The 23,199-nt window shown below is 43.1% G+C and overlaps 1 long non-coding RNA gene across 1 annotated transcript in view; it reads left to right on the top strand.

Annotated features, from left to right (window-relative positions):
• Positions 1-5,265: 5,265 nt before the first annotated feature.
• LOC140653985 (uncharacterized) overlaps positions 5,266-23,199 on the top strand; it is a 42,250-nt gene continuing 24,316 nt past the window's right edge. Inside the window, exon 1 of the long non-coding RNA XR_012043311.1 lies at positions 5,266-5,334. This is a non-coding gene — a long non-coding RNA (uncharacterized lncRNA). The remainder of the gene's footprint in view (positions 5,335-23,199) is intronic.

The following is a 23,199-nucleotide window of genomic DNA, read 5'->3' as shown; positions in this document are numbered from 1 at the left end:
GCTACTTGTCTCAGAAAAGGGATTTGTTGTTTGGCAAGGTGCAGAGCAGCTGTAATGCAGCCTGTGTATGGGAGGTAGTTTTTGACATAGTACAGGCTAATTTTGTTCAGAGTGTTCTGGAAGCAGGAGGCTGTGACACTAGTTTGGTGCTAGTGCTGTACCAACCTGAGCAATGGAAAGGAGAGAAAAGTGCTTCGTCAGTAGAAATGACTCCTTTTGTTGGTTTATCATCATGTTTGCTAAAAATACTAGGGCTGCAAAATTATCTAGCTTCTTTGTTGTGTTATATGCTACCTTTTAATTATTTTAGATTTATGTTAGGGAGGAATCACAAATTCAAGAAAAACATAAACAAGAGGGTAAAGATGAGTCCTGATTTGAGAGAGAGTAGTTTCAGCAAGAATCTATGAAATCCTAACCCCGAACTCTTTTTGCATCCAGATATGCCTTTGGACTGTAGCATGTGAACCTCATTGTTTCTCTTGGATACATTGAGATCAAAATCAGACCTGCTTATTCAGAACTGTTGACGCTGTCGTACGCTTGTGAGAAAGAGCTGTTTGTCTTGGAGAGGGTGGTCTGCTGGGAACAGCCATGGTGAGGTTAATATTGCTTTGGTCTATCATAACAAATTTAGTCTAACTTAGATCTACTGCCCATGCAAATTCTGGAGAGACTCTGGATGCTGGCCATCACATGTAGACGGCAGGTGAAGAGGAAAATTCTGGCACAAATAGGAGGTATTGTCAATATAAAAGAAGGTTGGTTAGGATGATATCCGGAAACATCTGGCTGACCTTGAAACTGAAGTGATAGTATCTGACTGTGGAGTTGGGGCATAGGATTTCAGCCAAAAACATGAAGCTTGAACTTCGCTTCCATGAAGTAAGAAAATACCATAAAGAACAGTAATGGATGTCCCTAGCTGAGCAAACACTCCAAGCAAGGGTAAATCTAAAAACTACATGGAATGCAAAGATAGCATTAATATCTAAGGAGCCTATGTCCCAGAGCCTATTCATGGATAAAAAGTTGAAGTGAAACATGGAAAGAAAACAAGTAGTGGAGGGAAAAATTTTTAGCCTCATAAACAGAAGGAGAACAGCTGTGGAGGAAGTGGAGATGCTATACTTGAAGGAAGTTGCATAGGTTGAGGTATGGCCCAAATACTGAATTAATGCCTTAACTCAGTTTTCAGTAAGGATGACACATAAGGTTAATGTAAGCATCTGTAGTAAAAATGTGAATGTGGTAAGGGAAATTCAGCATCTAGTGTGGAAACAAGATTTAGGCTAACCAGTATGAAAATACCATGGTCCCTGCGTAAGCTTTTTCCTTGGCTATTGAAAGACTTGGTGTGTGAAACTGCAGATTGGTTTGAAGAGATTTTTTTATTAATTTGTAAATTTGGGAACAGAGAAGTGGCAGATACAGTGCCTATCTTCAAAAATGGGGGGGAGGAACCTAGAAATTTATATATTTCCTAATTTGCTGCCAAAAGTATCAAGTCTTGACATGCAAGAGGAAGGATGTCTGAGGGTGGGAAAACAGTGGAAAAGGATAAAGATAAAACCTACACGCGCACACACACCCCACACCTCCCCAAGGTCAGTCATTTCAGAAGTAATTTAATATGTTTTGTCAGAAGATAACTCACTACTTAAAAAGGGTAATGCCATGGACATAATCAAGTCAAGTAAAACACTGATCTATAACCCCATAAGGACCTTCTCTTTCATGGTGGAAATGGTAACGGAAATTACAAGATGGACTAAGCTAAAGAGAGGTGCCAGGAGTATTGAAACTAGGACTGACCCTATTTAATAGATTCCTTGGTCATATAGATATCTGGGCAGGAAGTTTGCAGATGACACAGCTGGGATTAATATAATTACTGTGGAGGACTGTTTTTCTTACAGGAAAACAATTAGATGATCTTTCGAACTGAGGATTGAAAGCAGTAGCATGAAGGGCATAGTTGCTTTTTAAGGGAAAATGAGCAAGAACTTTTGCAATACCCTGAGAAGTTGTTCCTGAGAGAGGGAAGAGTAGGAGAGAGAAGGATGGATTGTCAATGTGACTCAGCTGTAAGAAAGCCTTTTAAGGTGGTGGGATGCATCAGACTTTAAATTCCTAGTAGAGACAAAGAAGCATTAGTGTAATTGTAGAAGCTGTTTTTAAGATTCCATTTGGAGTATTGGGTACAGTTTTGATCCCTGATGTTTAAAAGAAAATAAATAAACTGGAGAGGAGCAAAAGGATTCCTAGGATGGCCAGGTCAGCCTTCAGAGATTCATTCCTATGACAAAAAGAGCAGAGAGTTTCTTGTTTAGCCTAGTAGATTGTGTGGATTAAATCTCAGACAGTAGATTTAAAGAATATGCCAAGTTTCTCTATAAACCTATAAAGAGGGAGACTATTTCAGTTTAAGGTTAATTCTGAGTTGAGAACTAATTAATTATTAATAGATTAATTTGAAAATTGTCAAAAGCTTTGTAACCATTCTGAACAGCTTTCTGTGTGACTTGTGGGATTGCTTCTATATGGAGTTAAAGGAGGAGATAATCTGAGGGTAATCGTAGAATAAGGGGTGGAAATTTTAATGGTACAAATCCTTGGATTACCAGTAGTGTTAGTCGTGGTAAGAAAGGGATGGAGAGTATTTAACAGTAGTTAATCTTCAGTAATATTGACATACTATTACTGCTCTGGGATTCTGTGTGTCATTTTACTGAGGTCAGGAAGTATTTGTTTTCTCCCTGGTGCAAGCTGAATTCCACATCTGGGGTTTTTGCCTTTTTATAATTATCAGATATGGGTGACAACTGGAGTCAAGACACTGCATGAGGTGTGCTGGCTCTTTTTCTGGTATCGGATGCTCTGGTGCTTAGTGGTCTGCCTTACGCATGCACTTCTGGCCTAGCAGATGGCCGCATTTCAGAAGAGAAAGGATTTTTTTCTCTGAGACTGGCAGCAGCTGCAGTGTGGAGCATAGCCACCTTCCAACCACCAGCAGGGAGTTTCACCTGATAAATTTCCTTCTATTGCCAAGCAAATAGAAAACATTTTTTGTTTCTAAACATCTCTTACCTGGTGACTTACAACAAACTTCAGTAACGCAAAGTACAAGCCTACTCTTTTGGCTAATAGTAGGAATGGCTGCTATTTCTTGGAAACTCATTGGAAATGGTGGAAAAGAGGAGGACTCCAGTCTGTTAAAGATGTGCAGTTGCATTATATTCAGCCTCCTGGCTTCATCACATGCAGTCTTTCAGTTTGAAAGATTTCTTATTTTCCCTTTCTTACTGTCTGTTTCCTGAGAAAGAGAGAACATCAGAAGCAATGCTGAAATGTACTGTCCATTCCTACTTTGTCATTGTTTTATAAACCCCTGTGCCAATGACTTATTTTGTATGGTTTGGGAAAAAAAAATTAAATTATACCCTGAGGAACTTTGTCACTATCCTGGAGATTTTTAGTTTGTACTCTGAGTGCTTCCCCAAATGCAGCAACTTGCTAACCTGTCGAATACAGACTTCAAGAGAAAAACAGCATTTCAAGAAGGGGTCTTCAGCCTCCCTTATTTAAGCAGATGATTAAGAGTAGGATTGGATTGTTGTCCTCATGTTTTATTGTACATACATATGAAGTCTATTTCCACATGCCTTTCTGTGACTAATGGCCTTTTTGCAGTATGTGAAATAGTTGGTACAGATTAAAAATAATCATAACAAATTCCGCAGGACTGTTGTGCAATAATGCAGACAGGCATGAATGGACACAGAAAATTCCAATAATTCTCTAGGCTTCTATCGAGACGTTGCTAAAACTTTTAAATATATATTTCTTCATTGTTCCCCCTTCTCAGCAGGGCATGGGGAGAAAATAAGATGAGAGAGCTCTGGGTCAAGATAAGGACAGGGAGATCACTCGCCAATTACTGTCACATGCAAACCAGACTTGACCTGGGGAAGATTAATTTATTGCCAGTTAATAACAGAGTAGGATAGTGAGAAATAAAAACAAAATTTAAAAAAACTTTCCTCCCACCCCCCTTTTTCCCAGGCTTAACTTCAGTCCTGGCTCTTCTACATCCTCCCCCTGAGGCGTGCAGGGGGATGGGGGTTGTGGTCAGTTTATAACACTTTGTCTCTGCCACTCCTCCCTCCTTGTGCTGTTCCCTTTCTCCAGCATGGGGTCCCTCCCATGGGCTGCAGTGCTTCATTAACTTCTCCAGTGTGGGTCCTTCCCATGGGCTGCAGCTCTTCCAAGAACTGCTCCAGCATGGGCCCTTTCCACAGGGGTAGAGTCCTTCAGGAACAGGCTGCTCTAGCATAGGTGCCTCACAGGTCACAGTTCCTGCCAGAAAACCTGCTCCTGTGTGGGCTCCTCTCCATGGGCTGCAGCTTCCTTCATGGCACATCCACCTGCTCTGGTATGGGGTCCTCCATGGGCTGCAGGCAGACAACCCACTTCACCATGGTCTTCACTAAGGGCTGCAGGGGAATCTCTCCTCTGGCACCAGGATCACTTCCTCCCCTCCTTCTTCACTGACCTGGGTGTCTTCAGGGTGCTCTCTCACTTTTTTTCTCACTCCTCTCTCTTGCAGCTGCTGCACAGCATTTTTTACCCTTTCTTAAATATGTTATCACAGGGGCACCACCAGCATTGCTGATGGGCTCAGCTTTGGCCAGTGGTGGGTCTGTTTTGGAGGTGGCTGGAACTGGCTCTGTCCAACATGGGGACAGCTCCCCTGATCTCTTCTCACAGAAAGCCACTCCTGAAGCCAACCCTGCTACCATGAGGATGCTCTAAGGCCTCCCATTGTGCCTCCACCAAGAAGATGTTAAGTTCAGACTCCCTTAGGCAATGAAAAAGTCCAAATGTTGTTACAGTTTTGAACTACACAAATGTTTCTGGGATCTTTGTTATATAATATACTGCAGCTGTAAAAGACTACTAACCACTCTGAAAGATATGCACTTTTTTAACCCTTATTTCTAAAGTCTGGCATACTAATGAGCGAAGGTCCTTAGGAAGGTCCTTACAAAGCCTGTTGCAACTGACTAAGCTTTCCCTTCTCCAGTGGGGAAAAAAGTGCCTTCCCTATTCCTATCCTGAGGATATGCCCAAGTCTGCTACCTGTTCTCTCCTACAAGCTATTCCTGCTGCTCTCTTTCCCTGTATCTCTTCCTCCTGTCCTAGGGTACCCTGAATCACATGCAGAAATACTTACAGGTTTCTGCTCCAGAATCAGATGGTCCCAATGAACAAAGCAAGCTGGAAACCTGGGAGGGCTCCAGCGATATGCAGGTGTGAGAGAACTTGATGAAGGTAAGATGGCAATGAAAGAGAAATGAGTCTGGCTCCCAGACACATTAGCTCTGCTGGATAGGTCACTGAGGGCATGCCTATGCAAGTATCACATATTTGCTCCATGCAGGTCTCTAGCTAACCAACGCACTGCACCCTGCCTTGCAAGGAAGGCCAGGGATGGTGCTGGGCTGGAAGGGGGCAGAAATATAAATGTCTGTAACCAGGTACAGACACACAACCAGTATATCCCTCAGCAACCTTCAACAGCAGGGGGGGGAGGACATTTACCTACATTAACCTGAAAGTTTTCTGAATTAAGCAGGTGTTAGCCTATAAAAGTTATTACAGATCTGCTGAGACTGTTGGGTGAGGACCTGGTCCTACATGTTAAAAGTACTGGGGTTTTTTAAATCTAAATCTTCTGTCTTGAAAAGTGTTGTCTCGCCAGCTAGAAAGAGGATTTTTTTTTTACACGATCTGGCTGATGGTCCCTAGTCAAGTGTTCTCTCTCTGTGGCTGGCAGTACTGGGAAGAAAGCTTTGAGCCACACACAGGACACGGACACAATAAACTTCTCCTAGGGCAAGTTTCTTGCTGATTCAGAAACCCATTTGTCCTGGTTTCGGCTGGGATAGAGTTAATTTTCTTCCTAGTAGCTGGTGTGGTGCTGTGTTTTGGATTTAGGATGAGAATAATGTTGATAACACACTGATGTGTTTTAGTTGTTGCTAAGTAGTGCTTATGCTAGTCAAGGACTTTTAAGCTTCCCATGCTCTGCCAGGTACACAAGAAGCTGGGAGGGGGCACAGCCAGGACCCCAACTGGCCAAAGGGCTGTTCCATACCATATGGTGTCATGCTCAGTATAGAAACTGGGGGGAGTTGGCCGGGGGGCGGCGGTCACTGCTCGGGGATGGGCTGGGCATTGGTCGGCAGGTGGTGAGTGGTTGCATCGCTTGGTTTTTTTCCTGGGTTTTGTTCCTCTCTTGTTGTTTTCCTTCTCATTACAATTTATTATTTTATTGTTGCTGTTCCAATTATTAAACCATTCTTACCTCAACCCACGAGTTTTCTTACTTTTGCTCTTCTGATTCTCTTCCCCATCCCACTGGGAGGGAGGGTGAGCAAGCGGCTGTGTGGTGCTTAATTGCTGACTGGGGCTAAACCACAACACAGTTCTTGGCCCGTGGGAATATCAGTGGTAGGGATGGATAAAACCATTATTGTTTCATCAGGATCTGCTGCATCTCCTTGAGGATACCTTTGTCACTCACCAAAATGACATTTTAGGATAATGCATTGCTACTATTCCAAATACCCTATGTTTAAAACTAATTAAAGTCTTATCTAAGTACATTTAAACTTTTACATTGGTAATTTGTATTTGGTGGATTTGAGCCACAAGAGGCAAGGTGGAACATTGATTTTGGTCATGTCTGCTTGATGTTTTTTTCAGAGCCACAAGCCTTTTTAAAATAAAATGAAACCAAACAAATGCTCTGAAAAGGCTTAAAAATACAAGGTGATTTCCAATAAGCTTCTGTTTTGTTCACAGGGTGGTGGTTTTTTGGGTTTTTTTATTCCATCCCTTTTATGTGTTGTCCTTCAATCAAAGTCTTAGTCATTACGTTACAGGGTGTGAAGTATTTGAGACATTTTCATGCTGAATAAACCGAAGACCTGAGTTTTAAACATAGAAAGCTTTCTATGTTTGAAGTGCAGTATGTTTTTTTTTTTCTTTCAGTCCTGTTTGTGTGTCTTACTGTCACTTGTTACGCTGTTTTGATGCTGTTATCTATTTTGGTCATAGACTTTTTTATAAGCCAAAGGAACTGATAATTTATGAAGTTTTGGTGGTCACTGATTCTCATGTGTAGTTTCAGAGAAGCCATATGATAGTATTCGTTACGTTCCTCCTTTCACTAGCTCAACAGGATCTGAAAGGGGATCCACGCAGGATATCTTGCTGAAGTTGCTAATTTTTCTGTGTGCCCTAAGCAGTAAATCTCTTCTTAGAACAAGAACTTGGACATAAATGAAACACAGCTAACTGAAAGGATACCTGTGCTAACATTCATGCAAATGGTGGGCTGCAAGCAGAAAGCCTCCCTGCAGGAGTAACTCTTCCTGGCTTGCACACCCTTTCCACTGTAGATGAGAACCTTCAGGGATCAAAAAGCCAATCCCTGTTGTCATTGGCAGTCATGCTTCTAAAAGTTATCCCTTCTGGTGCTGCAGTACCGTGTTTGTGATTCATAGCTATCGTGTGTTTGAGTAGCACATCCACACTTAGTTGTTTCATATTGCTGTGGTCTTTGTTTACTGAGGAAAAAGAACATTAAACCCCAGCTTATCCTAGTGTAAAAAATTATCAGTGGATTTTTTTTTTTCCAACTTTTTTCATCTGTGGCAGCATTCTTTGAAATGATCCCTGTAGGGCTGTTGCAGGGAAGGAGGCAAGTGAAATTTTGACATCTGGCAGAGCAAATGGTTTGAGCAGGAAGGATTCTGCTTGACCGGGGACTGGGGGTATTTTTAGACTAGAGGAAGCCTACGTCAAAAGGACAGACTCCATTTAAACTACAAGTGAAACAGGCAGCTGCCACTTCAAATCCAGAAAGGTGTCATCAGTGAGCCTTTCAAACCAAAGAGCAGGGGAAAATTCCTAGGGAACAAAGCGCACAAGTTTCAAGATAATGCAGCCACTACTGATGAAGCCACAGAAATTCTGTGTCCATGAGGAAAGGGCGAAGCATGGCAACAGTCAACCAGCAAAAGAAAAACAGACGGGACCAATGAAGTTCTGTTTAAATGAGGTACTGAAAAGAAAATCAAAACAGCGGTGCAACCATTTCTAGGCTAGATGTGGTCATACTACGCATATCAGAAACTTGATGGACAAAATATAGTCAGTGGTATTTCTGCTAATGCTATGACAAAAAGTAGAGAGGAGAGACAGAGCGAGATCTTCTGCTGAGGAAGAAGTGAGGTAGATATATGTATATTATATAATAAAGAATATGGTTTTTTTATTTCTTTAAAATACATACAGAAGTCAAGTTAGAGTCAAACCAGGTGAATGAGCTAGCGATTTCAGCAGTACCACAGAATCCTATGGATTAAAATTCCAAGCCCAGATAGGAAAAGGTATAGTTTAGGGTCTGTGTTAACGAGTACCCTCCAGGATAACAATATCGCCTGTAATATACCAAGGGAGGTCACAGAGGCTGCAAGGGCAGGAAGTGCAATCGTAATGGGACTTCCACCACCTCTTCCTTTTCCCCACACCCACAAATTGGGCAAATGTCGTATCAAGATGTGATGTACATAAGAAATTTTGAAATGCAATTAGTGGCGGCTTCCTGGAAGAGCTAGCAAGGAAGCCTGCAAGAGGCAGTGGAGTCCATTCCTTTCTCCCTGTGTATCAGATATGGTCCCCAAGGCCGTAATCACTCTGTACCAGCAATTGCATTGCACTCTTGGCATCCCTGCAGGAACCATCAAAGATGAAAAAAATCAAACCCTCCATGCTCACAAACTCAGTCAGCTTCAAAAAGGGAAACTACATAAGAATGAGGAAACCTGTCAGAAAAGCAGTGATAAAAGATGCAGTAAGAGAGTTAACCTTTCCAGGAAGAATGGATTTACGCCCCGTATTGGAGACTCTGAGCCAGCCTGTATCACCCATCCACAGCCAAGGAGGAGCTGAAGGAAGCAGCTGGCTGAAAGGCCAGGCAAGGGCGGTACTGGCAGTGACAGAGCGTTCTTCAAAAACCTAGGTCAAATAAGGAAAATTGACAGGTTCTTGAACTCTGGCAGGTTACTTATAAAATACAAGAAGGCTGGTTAAAAAAAAAATAAAAAAAAAAAATCTGAGGAACAATCATGTCCTTTTGTAAGCACTTCTAGAGCCTGCCGGGTGGGTAGGGGCTGCTCAGTACCTCAGAGAAGCACCTACAGGAGCTAAGGTCACAGCAGCAAAGCTAAACAAATCAGGTGGCTTTACGTTTGATGTGGGAGGAACAGGCATGTTTCCTCTGCTAGTGTGCGTCAGCATCTGCTTACCAGAAAGGTGTGGGAAAGGTGACGGCACAAAGCTTAAGTAGCTGCTGTTGGTCACTGGTTGCTACACAGAGCTTTTCTTTGTCTCAGTACTGGTCTGAGAGTCAGAAAAACATGTAGCAAAACCACTTTGTAACTTTAGACAAATCATATATGCGCTGCTGGGCCTCCCTTGCTTCCTATAAAATTGGGATAACAGCTTTCTCTTAAAAGTCGTCCAGGAGTTACGTGGGACTCTAATACTGCAGCAGTCATGCTTGTGCAATGCACTGTATAGACAGGACTGGTTACTTGCATGGGTTACTCCCTGCCCATACCTCCACACCATCACCTGCTTGCAAAGAGAGCAACGCTGAATGAGGAACCTCTGTGAGCCAATATCTAAACATGATACTGAGGGCTTGTGGGTCTGTTTTTTTGAGTAGCTCATTTTTCTGAATAGCTGAGATGCTGTGAGCCTGATTTCTCTGGGGTTGTGATCACAGACATCCACCTGATGGTGGGAGATCAGCTCTTCTGAAAATTGAAGAGAAGCCGGGGCAAGGGTAGGGGTTGGTTTGGTGTGGCATTGGGTTGTGGGTTGGGGAGGGGAGAGGGGGCGTTATGCATTTTGATTTAAAATTTAGTCTAATTTTAGATGCCTGAATATCAGGAGTTTAGCAGAAGATAGACTCTAAGACTGGGTTTTTACTTTGTGTATGAATTAATGTGTGGATTTAGAGCTAAAGAGAAAGGAGCATAAGTATGGTTGTTTTAGAAAGAGATCTCCTTAAACACAGCTAATAGTGCAGACCTGCAAATAGTCCAAACCCAATAGCTGGAAGCACTGGACAGCACGTGGGGCTACACAGGAACTAGGATGCTGGTGAAACAGCGTTCCTTAGCGGACTTACAGTAGCTCACAGCAGATAAAAGATGTGTGGTCAAAGAGAAATATGCATAGAGAGAAATTCTTGGACATGATAATTAAATTGTAACCTATCTATTTCCTCTAGAAAAGAAATCCTTCCTGCTCAGTATGGGAAATAAATCTGAGACTTGATTCTTCTTTTGTTTACAGATGCTGAGTAAGCAGGTCTTTGTGTACAATAAGATTCTTTGTAAAATATGTCAAATTAATGTTAATACTAGCTATGCTGCAAAAGAACTGAAAATTAAGATTAGTAATGGCCACTGTCCATACATCAAAAGCAAAGCAGAAATCTCTGTTAAATACCTCAGGTTGCACCTGTGTTGTTAAATTACTGGAAAGATTGATTGAGCATTCATGAAGCAGGAAACAGAGCCTTAGAGCTGCCTCTGCAGCTTTAGCTTGGTTCCCTGTGTACCGAAATCAGGGCAAGCTTTTATTTACTGTTTGCATGCTCCAGGACCTTGCTTTCTTCAGGGCAAGGGTGATGATGTTCCTTAATTCTTTTTTTTTCTTTTTGTTAGAGTGCAAAATGACCTTTTCATCTAACCTGCAGCTATAGATCCTTGTAGCTCTCAAAATCAGAGTCTAGCATCTTAAGTCAGAGAATGAGGAACGTACAATTAGCAGCCACTTTTAAAAGGTTTGGGTTCTGTTATTTGCTTAACATCACATAAATATGCTGTTAGCAGAAGGAGGGACAAAAGTAAAATGATCAAATCACCCTTAAGTCATCTATCTGTGAGGCTAGTGTCTATCAGCCTGCAGTCCTCTGTTCTGTGCCCCATGTGTGTCCTAATTTCTGTAGCAAATACAACAGAGCTTAGACAGACTAGGTCTTCCTTTCTTATAGGATCAGATCCACCCCAATTGATGTATTTGCTGCGTGGAAAATAAGACCTGGTGCTGTGAGCATGTACCATGGCATATCTTGGTGCACATGCACACAAATAGCTAGAATTATAATTAGTGTTTGCAAAGCAGTTTACATTCTGGTATTTCCTAAACCTTGAATACTTGAGCTGATGACGTGAAAATACTGTCTTTTGAAAGGTTTTCTTTGTGCCTCTCTGTTAACAGTGAAGGAAGAGAGGCAAAACAGGACTCGGGTCCTGAAGCATTAATTAAATAGAAATAAGGTGTCTAAATCCTAAAGTGGACCCCTGAAACTCTTTTTGTTCAGTCTCCTGCAGTGCAGGGAGGAAGAGTCTGCCTGAGCCAGTCTCCAAACTGGAGGTGCCCCAAGCTCTGCTTGGGGTGTGCCCAGGGTGGCCCAGTCTGGACAGCACTCAGCACAATACTGTATTGCTCCCTGGCGGTCCCAGGGCAGAGGAGGACCTGCTTCTGGATGCCAGTTTCTCCGGTGGGCTTCATCCAGTGAATAATTTTATCTCAACAGAAGAAAATTTTGCTCAAGTGAAGAGACAGCAGCTAACCCAAGAAGGCACATCTCCAGTTCTGTGCCTTTTCCTCATCTGTGGGGGTGTTTGTTGTCAGTGCAGAACAGCCACAGGCATTCAGAAGAAATTATTGTCTGCTTTAAATTATTTTCCTAGGAAAAAGTATGAGGTGGACTTACAGAATCCCCTGTTTATGTGCTTTGCTCATATAGTTCAGTGAAATGGAAACAGACACAGATATATACTTAAGTCAGAGTTTCCCAGTTTTTCCTCCTACTTCTTATTCCAAACACAAAGCCCCAACAGACTGTGCACAAAGGGACATAATGGTAACACAGAGATGAAATGGAGACCCAAGCACTGCTCTGAAGGGACAAATCATCTGAAAGTCTTTATCACAAGGGATTTGGGTCTTCTCAAAGCAGCTTGAAATTCCCATTCTGCCAGTTTTGAGTGCCATAGTGGGTGGCAGGAAAGTCACGCTCTGTGGAAAACGTGGCCTTTGCTGCTTAGTAGTATTATCCAAAAGGGATATATGGCTAGGCCAGATGCAGGGTGCTGCAAGGATCGCAGCTTCTGCATATTCCTGGCTACACCTGAATATTGGACATCCACATTCTTTGTATGTCCCCATATTTTTCTCTATCTTCAAACAAGTGAGATAAAGAATCATATTATCTAGATCTTTGAGGGGAAGGTGGACAGAGGGTGAAAAGCCATCACCATATTGTTAGAGTCCTGGTTCAGGAATCAAGGCAGAGGTATTGTAATCCCAGATCTCTCCCAGGCTCATCTGACTTTATGCTAATCACTTAACCACTTTGCGCTTTGTTTCCCTACAGGCTGGAATGTGAATTCTCCTTTTCTGTATTTAGAGCGGTTCAGCTCACAAGCAATTTGGGGCAGGGAGTTCATGTTCATGCAGTCCCAGGTACCACAGGCCCTTTCACTCAAACTGCATTAATAGACAACTAGTGCTAAAGTAACCAGGTGGCTTCATGTGTGCTATGCAAGGGAGAGACTGCCCACAAAGCAGGCTCCCTCCAGGCACATCAGGAACTGTCCTACCAATGCCCTAAGTACCAAGTGAGCAGGCAGACCTAACCAAGTGAGACCTCAACTACCTCCTTACCCAACAGGCAAAGCTAAGATGAAGTATGCAGGTGAATTGCGGTAATGGAATAGTATTTTCCTGAGAACTCTTTGAAGAAATATCTCCTGGGTCTCCGTTCTGATTTTAAGTTAACAGCATCCATCCAAGTTCATTGGGGCAGAGCTAGGACAGCTCCGTTGTCTTGTGTTTTTGGGATGTATGGAGGGCTGCAGGACTCCAATAAGATTCCAGGAAATAACATCAAAGTAATCCAAACCATATTTTTATTGCATTTCTTTGCTCATCTAACTAACAGTAACAATTAAACAGTTAATAGTAAACAATTAGTCAAGCCTTTGTCCTTAGAGGCATACTTAAATCCCTGTTCATATTAAAGTCATCTAAATCAACTGTCAACACAAAGCTTAGCATCATCATTGCTAAAGGCAGGATGCTGTCCTTAGCCCCCACATATTACAAAGGCCAGATGATTAAGCAGGAGATGTTACTGTAGTGGATTTATGTCCTCGGTCTCTCCCACTTACGGAAGAGTTACTATAAACAGTTAAAGATAAACTGTTTATATGGATTTCCCCACCAAATAATATTAGTATATAATGGTTTTCAAAGCCAAGGCTGTTGTGCAACCATCTGAATGTCAGCACATAAAAATAATATTTAAAAAGCATATGTATAACCATGTTGACAGCTGGGAAAATATTTCCTTATATCTTTTCATCAACAGTGAAAATAAATTTTTTCACTTATACTGATGATAAGTGATTTTATAAGCTAGCCTGCAGTATATGCATATATATGTTCTGATTTCTTGATATCTTCCCTTTCCTTCTCAGTAGCCCAGCTGTGTGTCAGTGTTGAGGTCTGTACCTGGCTAGCTCTAGTCCAGCAGGGTTTGGATGTCCTCCCTGTGATTGGAGCCTGAAAGTCTTGAAAGCCTGTGGCACCTGGTAGCACGTTTGTGTCCATAATAAACAAAATCCATAGTAATTTGGATCAAATTCTGCTGTAGGTATGCTCCCTAGCGTGGTCTTTTTTCAGTGCTTTGTCAAAATGGTTTTGTTGTCTCTGCTGATCTTGTGCAGCTATTGGCCCATCTTGGAGGTAGAGGCTCCATCCAAGAGAGGGGATAAGCAGGACTGAGTTTCTTTCAAGTCTTATCTAATGGCTTGTACCTCTGTTGTCTGATGTAGCAGCTTCATCTAAGCACATTCTTTGTGGAACACCCCAAATGAGGGATGAGAATCAAAGCAAGGTTTCTTAAGCCTGAACGTTGGCCTGGTCCTTCTAGAGAGGATGCAAGCCTTTTTACTGTGGTCTCCTGGATACCTGCTACCCACTGCCAGGAAATATCACAGCATCCCATGTACAGCACTGAGGTCCATCGGGGGGAGAGAAACAAGATCTGTTCTTTATCCAGTGCAGGAAAAGTTCATCGCAGAGGGGTTTCAGTTCTTTGCCCTAGTCTGATTTCAGACTTAGATTCTTGTCTAGACAATTACCTGCAGTGAGAGGAAAGTTAAGCTGGCTGTTAGCTGGCTTCTCTAGATCCATCTCTGGTGTGTTCAGTAAACTGAGCAGTTCTTCCAGTGGCTCTGGGACAAAGGGGGATAGCACAGAGCAGCTCCGTGGCACAGGATTGAGACATTGTTACGGTAGATAGGACACATGTTAATGTATGAATAAAAAGGAAATATAAGTATGGGAAAATATAAATATGATTGTGAGCAGCAGGGCTGGAGCAGAGTGACTGCAGGTCATTTGAAGTCTTCCCAGCCACACAGAGCTTCTCCAGAGGGGAGAGATTACAATTCCTTGCAGGATTTTTGTTGCAGATACAGAGCAACAAAAGGAATTAATTCTGAAATTGATGTGAATGTTGCTATTAATGTTCCTCAGTCTTCAGCCTGTAATGCAGGCTTCATGGAGCATTATGTTTAACAATAGACAGATAATTTCCTGCTCCCACTGATAGGTGATCCTGTGCATGGTTCCTAAATGTTGTAAAGATTTCATATCTTTTGTCTGCTGTTGTCTTGAGAGGTTATTCTGACATACAGAGTATGAAGATGGTTATTTTCACTTCAGTCTACCATACAGCTTTGCCTGAACAGTAAAAGAAAATCCCATACCAAAAAACAGAACAGGAGAGTTCATCATAAAGCATGTGGCTGAATAATAGATTTTGGTAAATGTTGTTCTAGACCACTAAATGTTTGATCTTGTGATGTGTTTCTTCATGGCCTATGTGAAGACTAAGCTACTATAAATTGTTATCTGTCCCATGTGAAGGGGAGCATCAGGCCAAAAGGCATATGTATGCCAAGAATAAAAAGATTATAAAAGTGTCAAACTTCCAGGAAAGATTTCAACACCAGTTACCTGAAAAAGCTGCCTGAGTTTAATTCTTTATGGTCAGGAAGAGTCTGAGATCAGGCTGTTTCTCTGCATGCATCTGTGTATCCTCTGTACCCACACTAACCCCTCCACCTATTTTGCACAGCTAGTATCAGCTAAATAGGAAAGGGGAATAATCTCAAATTACTACAGTTTTGACAAGGGTGGGCTGACTAGTACAAGAGAGAGATCAGGGAACATTTGAAGCCCACTGCACAGGACAGTGTAAGCTCCAAGTCCTGGAAGGGCTTCCCTCAGAGCTGTATCTATTTTCAACACTAGATAATCCAAGCACAAAATCCAGGTTTATGGAAGAAGTAAACTTTGTTCATCTCACTGCTTATTAAGCTGCGTGGCTATACCTATCCAGTGAGTGCTGTAAATACTGGCAGTGCATGGGAAGTAAGTTCTGAGTTACTGTCCCTTCTCCTGAAAAGCAAATATTGAAAGAAAGAGGAGATCCAAGCTGCAGTTGCCATAGTCCAAAACTTCCCCCATCCCAAAAGGGAAAGGATTCAGCCGTCTCTAGTTCCTCATCACGCACTGTGAGATTTTCCAGCTTTTTCTTGAAAAGAGCTGTGCCAAACAAGACTTACTGTTACAGATTTACACCTGGTTTCCATCCCTGCTGGTTTTCCCATAGTCCCTTTTCAGAAAAGTACTTAAATGCATACCTAAATTTCAGCTCCGCTGTTTAGGCAGATGCTTAAATGAATGGCTAGTTTATCAGGTGCTGTGAGCTGTGTTTCTGCTTATGGCCCTGATCTGGCTAATGAAGGAGGAAAGAAAAGCTGCAAAGATGAGTTGCATTAGAGACCTGCAGAAAGGCAGAGTTTAAAGAGCTGCGCTGCACCCACTCTGACTCTTTTTCAGACTAAGGACTTCAGTACTCAAAGCAAGCTGCCTAACTTTATAAATAGGGACCGCAGAGGCCTGTCAGGGTTCACTGGTGTATGGTTTGCTTCCTCATCCATTCAAAGGCCTTTTCTTGACTTACAGCTTAGAGGCTGCTCAGGTGTTTGGTCTCCCTCATATCAGAGAGTACCTGTCCCTGCTTCACTTCACTTATCATGGATGTAGACTTGCTGTATGTGAAGGGAATGTGGAGGAGGGTCCCTCCCCTTCCTACGGAAAGATATATTGGATACTTTTGATATTGCAGAGAAATTTTGCCTTTAAAGTTTACAATGACCCTTCAAGAGAAGGGCTTCACATACAATTAACTTGATCTGAAAACATTTTTAAAACTTGAACCTGATGGTCATCAAAAGCCAGTGGTATTAATCATCCTGACTTTGAGCTGCAAGTTCAGGGATCAGCTTTAGATCTGGAATTTGAAAGCTCTTCCCAGTGTTCAGCTCTAGCTGTACAGTTTTAACTCGCATTTGAAGGAATTTGAGACAAATGCCAGTCACGAAAAAGAAAAAAGACCTTCTCTATAAGTTCATGGGCTGCTGAGATGAGCACAAAAATGTCCCAAATTGGAACTTGCTGTCGTATTCCTCCCCACCATGTCAGGCAACACCTCTTCCATGCATCTCAAAAGTTTGTATAGGTTTTCCTAACTTAAATCTCGTAACAGGGTCCACAGTGTGTAACACTTAAATCAACTATGGGTTGTTGACAATGTTATAATGGTTTCTATACAGCTCTGATTGTTAGTGGTTTTTTTATGTGGTTTACTTCATCTTCCATTATTGCTAGTCCCAAATATTCAAAAATTTTGACTGAGACCTCAAACATTGTGAACCCAGCTATAAAATCTGAAGATTAACAGAAGAAAAATGCTTAGTTTCTATTACCTTGGAACTTTTTGATACCTTTGTTTTCTTTTTATTTTTTCACTTTTCCTCCAAAACCTCTTGGGAAAAGAGCAAACCCTTTAATTGAAACCTGCATTTCTGGTATCTGGTGCTGTGGGAAAGCCACTGGCAAGGCTCGTGATGAAAGTTTTGTGGCACTGTTTGAGGAGAGGTGGCAGTGAGCTGTCAGCATTGCAGGAGAGTTAAGATAAGGGAGGGAAGGGAGCAATGGGAGCAAAAGCCTTGTACCTAGAGGAGAGGGCATCAACTAGCCAGACCTTATTTCAGGTTGGAAATGTTTGAAGGGCTTGAGGTGACCCAAAGCCTTCCAGTAGGGAAGGTGAGTGCCAGGCAACCTACAAGGGTGGAGCTGGGGGAAGGTGTTGCCTGTGATAGCAAGAAGTGAGCTTGGGATTGCAGCATAAAACAGCACCCAGCTCTCACCTTTTACGCTATCATGTACCAAAATACTTTGTGATTTTATACCAGGAGTGAGTCATACCCCTGTGACTTCCCTTCAGTGGCTCTTCTGTGAATTGTTTACTTTGCAAAGACAGGATGAGTTTCTTCCAAATCCTTCCTACTTCTTCAGAGGTTTGCCAGAGGGGTAGGCAGGGTGCTGGCCTGTATCAGCAAATGTCTTCTGCAGCAGCATGGCCATACCATGAGGCAGTTCCTCCAACACCACTCAGTGGCTGAGCCCTTGTGCTGTTTATCAAAAGGTCCAAAAGCAAATGTGTTTTCTGCGTTGTGCATAAAGCCTATGCTAGCAGTACCCAGTGACTGCTCTGTGGGCACTGGCAGCTGAGGTGCTATGGGATCTTTCTGTGTAGGCATGGCATGAAATCAGAATTTATTTTCTAGAGTTTATTGTTGTATGTCAAAGGAAAAAAATGCTGTTATGTTCTTTCATCTAAAATGAGGTGAAAGGTGGGATTTGCCAAGTTTATGCTGGGAGAGCCATTTAATACAAAATCCTATTTCAAAAGACCTGAAGCAGAAATGGGTTTCTGCTTGCCAGCTTGCCAAATCCCAGGGATCCATAGCACAGGCAGGTGTCCAATGAGGCCAAAGGAAGTGGTGGGTGAGCACTGTGCTGGCCAGCCTGCTAACGCCACTGTACTCTGCACCATAGTCACATTTCTGGCATTTGGAAGCTTTTTTTTGTCCACTTCTGGGATATTGTGAAGGTATTATATTGTTTTTTTCAAAAGAGGAAAAAAATAATTGAGAACTGAATCCAGATGTGGCACTTTCTGGGTTTATTTCCCGAGTGCTCTTACCACTGCTTTTACTGTCTGTGGGGAGGATGTTTGGTTAATACCTTCCCCTGAGTCCCATGATCAATTCTCATCTCTGCTTGTCTGGACTTCTGGTGACCCTAAGGAAATCACGTCATCTTGCTGTGCCTTTCTTTGCTATCTCTAAAGTGCTGATAATACTTTCTTCCCCTCTAAGATATATTTTGCTTATTAGGCTAAAATCTGTGATGATATGGGCTGTCTTTTGCTATATCTGGAAGTGAAGTGCCCAGCGCAGTGGATCCCTGAAATCAGGAGGTACCAGAGCACAGAGAAACCTGGATGTGGATGGGGGGTAATTCCTCCCAAAGCATCTGCTAGTGCCACCTCACATGGTCGGGCAGCCTTTGGTGTGCCTGGGAGGTGAAGAGGCTGGGCATGACGCAAATCCTTCCCTAGCTTGAGAGAGGAGAGCAAGAAACCAGAGTGCTGCACCTCAACTGGGGTGTGTGACTTGTCACCAGAAGCCTGCTGCCTAAGGCCTTTTGGGTTGCACCATTAAATCTCCACCCAGTTGAGAAACAAGAGGGGTAAGACCACCACAAGACCATGTCTTGCTAAGAGCATTTATGGGAAATATAACTGTAAAAGCACTCTGCAGGGATAGGAATAACAAAAATACTTCTATACTGGTTCTCTTGGCCGACTGTTTTCAGCAGTTTTGAATTTCCCATGCACTCATCTTTAGAGCTGAAATTGCCAGTGCAGGGGTTTTGTGCCAGGCTGAATTTTTTCCCTGGAAGATTTCCATCGGGACAGTTCATTCTTGCCCAGGAAGCACAGGTTATGTTGTTCAGAGGAAAAGTTTTTCAGAGCACCCTGCTTAGGTAGTCATCCTCCCACTAGGACCAAAGCCAGCTTGCTTAGCTCCAATGTCCTAAGCTGCATTACCTCATTGGACTGATTTGTAGAAGTCTTGAGCACTGGAAGTTACAAGCAAAATTAATGATAGTTCTGCTTATACAATAGAAACTACTCTGAAAAATCAGGTCTTTAGGTAGTTTGCTTCCAGATTAAAGGTTGTCCAAATTAAAGGTTAATTAATTAACCCAAATTAAAGGTTGTCATTTACCTTTCCTCTGTGATTGGGCTCCCTGTTTGTGAAAAGAAGACAGCATCATCTACTCATTTCACCAATCAGAAAGTTTACCTTGTTTTTGAGACGCATGCATATGTACTATGCAATGTGTACTTCATCTTCAGAACAGGGTTCTGCATGACAGAAATGCGGACAGAAGAACTCTCAATGCACAGTACATTTATTAACCAGCACGAGCAGAGAGTGTGTGGGAGCTGTGCTGGGGCAGGTTTTCAGGCACTACTGCTGCATGTTGTATCACTCACCTGTCCTCAGAAAGCCGATGATGGCTCTGGACATAGGATGCTCTCAACACATCAGCAGCTTAGGCAGAAACCACTGTGCCTTTGGACAGTTCAAAACTGGGACTGCTTTGCCCCACGGTCTGCTGGCTACTCCATCTGACTGTCCAGGCTCAGTAGTGACTTTCAGAGCAGCCTGAGAAGCCCCTCTAATGGTGGTGTTCTAAACAATGTGTGTCTGTGCAACATCATCAGAAGTATCTCTGTGCCTACTTAGAGGAAAGGCCACAATGTTTTTATGTACTTTGTGGAACTTTTTGCCTGAAAGTCTGAGTTAAATTTTCAAATCATGCTAGAACAAAAAATAGGTAATCTCTATTGACTAGGGAGAGCATAGTGCACTGAGGTATGGTGATGACAGGTGGCTTGTGGCTTTTTGTTGAACAGAAAAACTGCTGAACATATTGTGGTTACTTATATTCAAGTATTTATTTTTTAAAAAATCTGATTATTCCTTTTATAGGACCACATTTTGGCTAATTTCTGAAGACACAGAACTCTATACTTCAAGGGCCATTTGCATCTCTGATCCGGGGGGGGGGGGGTGCTGTGCAGTGTACTAAGCTTCTGGGAAAGCAGAAATTCCCCAAGTCCCGTAAAAAAAAAAGCCATTTTTTCCTGGTTGAAGGCATGTGACTAGCTATTTATACAGCCAATCTCATGATGCATTCACTCTCCTTTAAATCATACTTCCCGTAGATTAGAAAGCACATATAATTAAAAGGCATCATGGTACAGAGAAATATACTACTTTTTCATAACCCACATCTCAGTGAAAATGCTGTCCAAGTGGCAAGTGATAATTTTAAAATGTCAAAAAAAGAAAGGTTTTTGTGTAAATGACTTTCTGACACTGCATTGATGTGATATTTCTGCGTAACAATTTTCAGAGAGGCAGGATTTCCAGCCTGAGGCATTTGGGGAACCTTGTCTTTCAGGTCTGCTACGCATTCCTAGATGCCAGGGGCAAAGCAAGGAGACACATTTCAATTTTCAAGAAATCTGAACAGTTTGGTCATTGGCAGGTTGGAGAGGAAAGGCTGGAGCGCTCTTAGGATTTCTTGACATTCATGATGCTGGCCCCATTGAATGTATGTACCATTGTGTGAAGAGCTTTATAGGCATGTCATGGGCAAAGCCTGACTCAAAGAGAGAAACAGACAGATTTTCCTATTTATTTCTGAAGTGCGGGGCAGGGATGGGAGGCCCAACAGCTTGCATATGAAGCCATGGGAAGCACTGTTGTGATCATCCATCACCTCTGCTCTGAGTGACCTGTTGGTGAGCATGTCGAAAACATCCCATGGAGCAAGGAGGCCTCCAGGCAGTTTCATTGCAGTAGTATTTCCACATCTGTCTTCTGCTTTCATCCCTGCTTTGGGTGGCTGGGACTTGGAGCCAGATCTTCAGGCCAGGGTGTTGTAGGGGCTGGGATTTTGCTGGTCTGATATGTAGAACAAGGAGTCCCTCATCCCCAGTGGACCCTTTTGGGCTTGTTTTGTGTCTCAGAAAGTAACTGGGGGAGTGGGGTGGTGTGTGTGTCTTGACATAACAGCTTCTGCAAAATGCTGAAGCCTTATTGCTTGCCTCTCCTGCCTGTTGCTTTTCCTGCCTGCATCAAGGCTTAATGTGCTTTGGTGTGTGGACTGCCCTGGGTACAGACATCCCCCCTCCTTCCCATCCCCATGGGGTTGGGCCGCGTGCAGCTCGCCTGTGTGCTGGGAAGAGGACCAAATTCAGCACTGCCCCAGGACTGTGCAGCTCAAGCTAATCTTACTCTGTGCTGATACTTACCAACTTCTCGGAGCAGAAGAGGCAGTTTAGTGAAAGTAGATGAAGGGTAGAGAAATGTGTCAGTCAATTATCTTCTCGTTCCATATGAAAGAAGTGAGATACACTTGTGGTTTGTAAGATTTTTTTTTTTTTTTTAAACTAAGGGAAATCAATAAAGCAAAGTAAGAACAAGAGTAACATTTTAATCGGTAACAGCTTGTATGAAACAAAACACAAGACTGCAGACGTCTGCAAAAAGTTGACTCTCAGTTCTTTAGAGTTACAGTACATAGAATATAAAATTATAAGAGCAAATAGCACCCCTAACTGCCCCAACCCACCCCAAATCACTATTTATTTCTAGCCAGCTTCTCGGTTGCTTTTCTTTCCCATGAAAATCCATCCACAAGGCTGTGACATGCTCTGAGGAATGGTAGAGGAGTTTTTGCCTGTGAAGGTCTGGGTGGCAGGAAAGCAAAGCACAGAGCCTGCCCAGGTGAGGGAGAGGAACCACACCATGGGGCAGCTGGGCTGTCATGCAGCCACAGCAGCCTGCTTTTCCAAGAGCATTTTGTCTTTGCTGAGGTCTTCAGACCTTCCTGTGATGTGCAGGCGATTCAATGCTCATCCCAGGAAGCACAGCAGATAGCCAAGGCCTCGAAGCGAGCAGTGTCTCAGTACCTGCTGGTTCCCCAAGCAGGTGAAGGGTGTGCTGCTCCCCTGCTAGTTCATGTTTCCCACCTCCCTGCTGCGGTACTAGCATGGCTTGTGCTTTGTGCTGGATATCAAAGCTGTGCCTGTGGGAGGGAGGTGGTAGAGAGGGATGCTCAGCCGTTCCCCATTTCATGTCAGGACTGTGTCTGCTCTGCCCTGCCCTGCTTGCAACATCTACTACACAGCATAGTAAAAAATGCTGGGAACAGTTCTCCAGCTCTCCATCCTCTGCTCTCTACTCCGTGCCCACTCTCCTCATATGCATCTTTCTGTCATTATCTCTTCTCTGCAATTCTCTCTCGACTTACATACAGCAACTTTCATTGCATTTCTGTGCTACTCAGCCAGTGGTGATGCATCCTTTATGGCAGCTGGATGCAAAGCAACTGCATTGGCTGGATCCGCAAGCTCACTGTGGTGTATGTGTCTGGACCGCAGCAGGGAGCTGACATGAATTCACAGAGGTGTAGCACTGCTTGTGCTTGACTGGAAAGGTCCTTATGCTCTGAACTACCCATGAAGATGGAGCTTCCCTGGGGAAGCTCCTGTGTGGTGTTTCCCTTGCTAGTGGCAAGGCTGTGGATGGGGCTGAGAAGCTTTCCTTCTGTCACAGACTGGTTCTGAACTATTTCGTTCCTCTGCTCTAGACACGTCGGCTTCACGGGCAGGTTGTGCAGGAAGGATATAGAATACCTTAGCTTTACATAGCACCTTTTGTTAGAAGGAACCCAAGGTGCTGACATACCCAGCTCTGAAATGCAACTCGCTGCAGAGCAGAGCTCCTCCCCAGCTCAGAACAGACTGAATATAGTGACTTGTTTTTCCAGGATCTCAGAGTCAACCCCATAACGCATCAAGAACTTTTCCTGTCAGAAGCATCTTTCTCTCATACTTTGTGACGATCGGGTGCCATCTATTATTACCAAAGTTTGCTATTCACTTTGGTTTACACCTTACTCTGTCACTGCAGGATACCAGCCTACAATGGCATGTACTCCAGCAAGTTGAATTTCATACAAAGAGAAGTTGCAGAC

Source organism: Ciconia boyciana, chromosome 7 (assembly GCF_034638445.1).
Source record: "Ciconia boyciana chromosome 7, ASM3463844v1, whole genome shotgun sequence".
NCBI classification, from domain to species: domain Eukaryota; kingdom Metazoa; phylum Chordata; class Aves; order Ciconiiformes; family Ciconiidae; genus Ciconia; species Ciconia boyciana.
Note: the sequence above shows the minus strand (reverse complement) of the source record. Positions and strands in the feature narration are given on the sequence as shown.